Raw genomic sequence first — 7,046 nt, 5'->3', positions numbered from 1 at the left:
GATTTTCTCTAGTAGTTTATCAAGAGCTCCTCACTCTTTGGTATGCAGAGCTGGTTACTCAGAGGAAGTGAAACTAATTTGCATACAGGGCCTACCAACTTGGATTTGAACCCGAGAAAATCTGTGTGTGTGGACCTCGGTCTTGACCCAAGGCCCAGGGATCTTGATGAAGAATGGAGATAAAATACATTTCCAATGAAAGGCAACACCAGTGGGCAGGGTTTAGCTAGAAGACAAGAGAGAATAAGTAAATGCTTGTTCTGTGTCAAATGATACAATCATATGATTTTTCATTTTTAGCATGTTGATATGGTAGATTACATTAATTTTCAAATGTTGAACCAGCCTTGCATACCTGGAAAAAAATCACACTTGGTGTATAATTCTTTTTTATATATCAATCACTGGATTCACTATGCTAACATTCTGTTAAAGATTTTTGTGTCTATATTCATTAGAGTTATTAATGTTAGTTTTCTTCTTTTTTTGGCACCATCTTTGGTTTTGGTGTCACAGTAATACTAATTTTATAAAATGAACTTGGAAGTATTTTCACCTCTTCTATTTTATAAAGGAGATTGTGTAGAACTGTTATTTCATTTTCATTTTTTCTTTTTAAAGATAGGTTCTTGCTTTGTCACCTAGGCTGGAGTGCAGTGGTGTGATCATAGCTCATTGCAGCCTCAACTTCCCAGGTTCAACTGATCCTCCCACCTCAGCCTCCTGAGTAGCTGGAACTACACATGTGTGTCACTAAGCCCAGCTAATTGTTGTATTTTTTGTAGAGGTGGTGTCTCACTATGTTGCCCAGACTGGTCTGGAGCTTCTGGGCTCAAGTGATACACCCACCTTGGCCTTCCAAAGTGCTGGGATTACACGCATGTGTCACCATTCCCAACCTATGTTAATTCTTTAAATGTTTGGCAGAATCTCCTTTTTGAGATGTCTTAAGTTATAAATTAAATTACCTTAATAATTATAAGGTTATACAAATAATCTATTTCTTATTTGATGAGTTTTCATAGTTTGCAATTTTGAGGAATTGGTTAACTTTACCTAAATTGTCAAATTTATCTGTGTAGAGTTGTTAATAGTGTTATTCCCTTATTATCTTTCTGATGTCTGCAGTGTCTGCAGCCATATTGTTTTATTCTTTTTTTTTGAGATGGAGTTTCACTCTTGTTGCCCAGGCTGGAGTGCAGTGGTGCGATCTCTGCTCACTGCAACCTCCGCCTCCTGGGTTCAAGTGATTCTCCTGCCTCAGCCTCCCGAGTAGGTGGGATAACAGGCGTCTGCCACCATGACCAGCTAATTTTTGTATTTTTTTAGTAGAGGCGGGGTTTTGTCATGTTGACCAGGCTGGTCTTGAACTCTTGACTGCAGGTGATCCACCTGCCTTGGCCTCCCAAAGTGCTGGGATTACAGGCATGAGCCACCGCACCAAGCTGTTTTATTCTTAATATTAGTTGTGTCTTCTTTTTTTCTTAGTTTATTAATTTTATTGATCTTTTCAGTGCTCTTGTTTCTTCGATTTTTCTCTTCTGTTTCATTAATTTCTGTTCTTATTTTTCTTATTTCCTTTCTTCTGTTTGTTTTGGGTTTATTTTGCTTTATTTCTTTTGTTTATTTCTGTCTGGGAACTGAGAGAAAATGTATATAACCTAGATTTCTGAGAACTTAGAGGCCTTGCTAAACTGTGATTTGGACAATGGCTAGGAGTTAATGAGACATGGAGTTTGGTGGGGTTGGGGTATGGCATGGGTGGGTTCCAAAACAAAGAACTACAAGTGTGAAAGCTCAGAGACAAGAGAGCTGAGATCATTCTTTGAGGGGCAGACTTTGGGGGAAGCATTGAAAGGACCTCAGTGTGATTGAGGAATTGAATTCAAGGGGTGAAATGACAAAATATGAGAACAACATGGAAGGTTGATGTAGAGAAAGGAGTCGCAGGCTGGGCGCAGTGGCTCACACCTGTAATCCCAGCACTTTGGGAGGCCTAGGTGGGCGGATCACCTGAGGTCAGGTGTTTGAGACCAGCCTGGCCAACATGGTGAAATCCTGTCTCTACAAAAAAAAAAAATACAAAAATTAGCCAGATGTGGTGGTGCACCCCTATAATCCCAGCTATTTGGGAGGCTGAGGCATAAGAATCGCTACTCGGGAGGCAGAGGCTGCAGTGAGCCAAGATCATGCCATTGCACTCCAGCCTGGGCGACAGAGTGAGACTCCATTTCATAAAAAAGAAAGGAGTAGTTGAGAACCCAGGAGAATCTGCTCAATTGGTAACTGGCTATGTAATTCTGGAAAGTCACTGTTCTTCTTTGGGTCTTGATTTCCCTCTCCATAAATGAAAGAGGCAGTCAAGTGATGCCAGAGCTTACATCAGCTCATATCCTATAAATGCTAAATTCAAAAGGTTCCTCTAACAAATGGCTTCTGTTTGTGGGGTGGAGTGGGTTAATACCATTCTTGCCTAAGAGTCTTTGCATAAGCTCTGGAGGCTTGGTCTGCATTTTTTTTTCCTCTCAGGGAAGTTTATCCCAGATCCTCTATAGCACATTTTATTCTGTTACCACACATCGTGCTAATGTTACAAAGGCAATATTAATGTTTTACCACTGGTGCCAACATCAAATGTTCCTAAGTCATAAAAAAAAGAATTATCAAGTCAATTCCAATAAAGTATATTTAAACATAAGTAGTATTTCCTGATAGCTATTTCAGCAATGTAAATTGCATGAGGTCTTTGTGAATAAGTTAATGAAAAATCCCTTCTTCCAGGGTTAAGTTCTGGAATTAAGTTTCAAGGTAGGAATAATACTGTTTAAAATAAATTTCTAGGGCTCATTAGTTGTCACTATCTATTAGTCATAGTTAATGTCAGTGGCAGAAATGGCAGATTTTCTCTTCTTTTTATTGCTTCTCAACTTTGCAAAAGTGGCCATTCCATAAATAAAAGCATGCTTTCCATCAAATTATTATCAATGCCTATGTTGTCTCCTCAGATAATTAGATTTACTCTTGCATTTCCCCCAAAACTTTGGTGACTTTGGTCTTTAAGCATTTTTGAGAATTTAAAAAATGCACGATAACTCTATGTGTTTTCTAACCTTTAGCTTAGTTTTTCTCACAAACACTGTTGTATGAAACATTGTGTTAGCCTGATGCTTTGAATATGAATACCTGCAATTTTGCTAAATTCTCAGAGTGTTTGTCTTTTCTATAAAGGTGAAGCTTCTAATCCACTGTTAGCAATGTAGGGGTGTCTTTTGCTTTTCTAGGACTAGTGATGGATGGATTTCAATACTCTCTCGCTGTTGGTGACTGATGGAATGTACTCATTTGAATACCGCCTGGGTGTAGGAGTCAAATATTTAGCTAAAGATTTTTAAAGATAGCTAATTAAAGGTAAATTTAAAAATTGTATAAATCTATTTGATTACATTGTTATAGAATCCACAACACTAGTCTCATTTGCTCTCATCTCAATATACATAGAGACACAGGTGGCATCACCAAGCTGGAAAGTGACTTTAAGGTCAAACAAACCAACATCTATATTTTTCAGATGCTTTGGAGCTCTACTGATTTCAGCCAGTCCACTCAGTGGACACTAATAATTTCAACTGAAACTATTGTTGATTTTTGTCAGTCACTACTTGGTGGGGTTTCATAGCACTATTATATACTTAGGCTCAGGAAAAGCAAGATCATATGCTAGGGAAACCTAGTTGTTTTTAGATGTAAAAGTTCTTGCACTCTAATTTAATTAGATTAAAAATATACTTTGCAATCAAGACCTTTAAACTCAATATTCTACTCAAACACAGTGTGGTCCTTGCAAACTGTATTGTTTGCTATTTTCTGTATGCAAATTTTATTTTCTGTCCTATGGATTCTTGTCCCAATTTCCATGATGCTTTTCACCTAGAAGTTTGTGTTATAGATCTACAAGCTCCCAAGGCCTAGCTGAGTGGTGTTTTCCCAGCTCTATCCAGTTAGTAATGAGGTTCCTATGACCTGAATCTTGAGTCTTAGCTTTTCTGACCAGACGTCACATCTAGCCCTCTATTGTAGTTATGCAGACATGTAGTGCCCTAAGCTCCAGGACTGATCCAACAACAACCTGAAGACAGTGATTACATTCAGTTTTGTTTTTCCAGTTGTCTAGAGTAGAGTCTTATTGTTAGGCACTTAAGGAATGTATGCTGAATAGAAATACTTCTGAAATGTCAAATAGTAAATGCTTGATTGAAAATAAACCCTTAGAAGTAGCACACATTGTAGCTTTTCCTTTTTTTCCCTCAAAAGATGCAACTAATTTTTACTGTAAATTGACGATTTATAATTGTATAAATTTATGGGTTACAAAGTGATGCCATAATTTGTGGATACCGTGTAGAATAATTAAATCAAGTTAGTTAACATATACATCACTTCAAATATTTAACACTTTTGTAGTGAGACCATTTGAAATTTAATGTCTTAGCAATTTTGAAATGTCTAATCCTCTATTATTAACTATATTCACCAGCCGTACAACAGACCTCAAAAAAGAGGGTAAAACAGATCCTTCCTGTCTGAGATTTTGTACTCTTTGATCATCATTTAAAACTTTTAAATGAGACAAAATATCAATTTCAAAACAGCATCAAAAAATGAGTGTATTTACCCATACTTAGGTCATAATAGAGAGCATGGGTGAATAGAATAATAATTCATGGTATTGCATGTTTAATGAACTGGCAGCAAGAGAAAGTTGGTAGAAGAAAGGCAGAAGAACTTTGTCTTGTATGTATTAGAACTGAGGGGCTCCATAATCATCTGGCATCTGTTCAATATTGTATCTATGGTAAGAAATGCACATGATTACCAACACTTGGAATCTTATGTATTCATCTTTTAAGGTCCAGTCAGTCATGGCCACAATGTAACACTGATGAAGCTGAATCAGTCATCTGCTAAGCAGTCATCTGCATAGGTTCCTTTGTGTGTGCATGGTCATTATTCAGATCTTGGATCTTGGTAATCTGTAGAATCACTTGACACTTCTGCCCCAATTTCTCAATTTCAGCCATTACACAATCAGTTATACAAGGAATACACTTGGCATAGAGACAGCCCATCATTGACTGTATGTACTAAGTCCAGTTTGGCTTTAATGGAAAAGTTGATGATGTTGGTATCAACAAAATTACCAATGTGATAAAGTGGGCCCAGCTGTGTAATTTATTGGAAAAATAAGCAGGACGGGTGTTGGGGAACTTCTCTTTCCTTTAGCATGCTGGGATCTTTCTTTTCTTTATTTTTAGGTTTTATTCTATCTTTTTCTTCAAGCCTCTGATCTCTGACACTAAGTATTCGCTTCATGGTCACATGCTTCCTTGTTTCCTTTTGCTTCTCTATGCTCACACCACACTCTTGTTTCTTCCAGAATCCCACTGTAGCTTGTTAGTGTTGTAGGTAGCTAATTAAGATATAAGTTTTCTTTGTCATATCTACTAGGACTCAATATACTAACAAAGAAAATTTTATTATAATATACTTTGGTAGCATGTTTTCTTTCATTGGTCGTTTTTGTTTTCACATTTGGTCTTCATAGGAGTCTCTCAGAAGATGTGGTTTCATTATCTCCATTTTATAAATGAGGACAGCAACGTGGGCAAAAGGCTGAAGGCATCTCACAACTGACTCAAAGCTCTTTTTTTTTTTTTTTTTGCTATTCTCTAAACAATTTCCCACAACTGCTCAGTTTTACACTTAATCTGAGCCCTCTCATTTTTCATGAAACTTCAGGTAAGAGTCACATGTATAAGATCTCTCACATAAATTCTTCACACACGCACACACACACACACACACACACACACACACACCACTCATGCACAATCACCAATGTCCACCTTGGAACAATTCAAATGCCTTACTGATTCTTTCAAAAGGAAACATACGGATTATAAGTGGGTCTTTGTTTATTTATTTATTTATTTTTGTTATGTAGTCAGTTATCAGTTTAGGAATAAGGTCTCTGGTTTTGAACTCTGTAGAAAGAAAGGTCAACAATAGCAGAACCTGAAAAATATTAAAACCAACAACAGAATCCAATGAACTACTCATTCATAAAGTTGGCAAAAGCATTCATGGTAAATGGTAAATTTTGATCCTTTTCCCAATCACCATCAGTGAGGCAATTTATTGCATAGTAGAATCCAGTTGCTGCTCAGGAATATTAAAAGCACCCAGTGTCATAGATGAGCCCTGTATACGTGAGCCTAGTGGACTGTCAGAGCAGACCCAACACTGTCATGATGGCGGCCCATCAACCCGCAGCTCTCCATGTCTTCAGGGCACTAACAATTTCCTGTAACAGCATACATTCCCCTGGTCTGATTTGAGTTACTGCATTCTCCCTTCTCTTTCAATATGTATCTGCTTCACAAACCTAACATTTCAACCTCAGAAATGACTCTCTTTAGTTCTATAGCACTGTTGTGGAGAGTGGTGGGGTACAGTAGTTGTAGTAGGTGCTGGCAACACCCTGCCAAGATCCCATTTATTATTCGATCACCATGATTAAGGCAGGGATTGCTTTATTCATTTTTGTAACTTTGAGGAAGCTGAGGATTAGAGAAGTTAAATATTTTTCACTGATGTATTAATCATGTTTATTTTCTATATATTATGATGCTTTGATATTTTGGGACCTTGGGGAGCTGGGGAGAGATTGCTCCTCCCAAGGTTAGTGATTTTCTGGAGTTACCAATCAGATTGCTGAGAGCATACATTTGTCATGCGAACCAGCCAATCTGGAGTCCTTATACCCGCTTCCACCTGTCTCTTTTTTAAAAAATCTTTTTTTAAACCTTTTTTTTAAAAGGTTCCAATTGTTAGGGACATTATCCTCCTTCCCTAACTCACCATAGTGCCAGTCACTAGAAAGCAAGGGACCACCTCATATATTCCAGAACAAATGGAAATTATTCAAATTATCTAATCCTAACTTATTTAGCTTGCCTGTTCTGTCTTGATTTTTTTTCCTGTGAAAG

General features: G+C 37.4%; 1 pseudogene; it reads right to left on the bottom strand.

Annotated features, from left to right (window-relative positions):
- Positions 1–3,970: 3,970 nt before the first annotated feature.
- On the bottom strand, positions 3,971–5,734 carry LOC129492093 (rRNA-processing protein FCF1 homolog; annotated as a pseudogene).
- Between the last annotated feature and the right edge of the window lie 1,312 nt (positions 5,735–7,046).

Source organism: Symphalangus syndactylus, chromosome 10, assembly GCF_028878055.3.
Source record: "Symphalangus syndactylus isolate Jambi chromosome 10, NHGRI_mSymSyn1-v2.1_pri, whole genome shotgun sequence".
Lineage (NCBI taxonomy): Eukaryota > Metazoa > Chordata > Mammalia > Primates > Hylobatidae > Symphalangus > Symphalangus syndactylus.
Note: the sequence above shows the minus strand (reverse complement) of the source record. Positions and strands in the feature narration are given on the sequence as shown.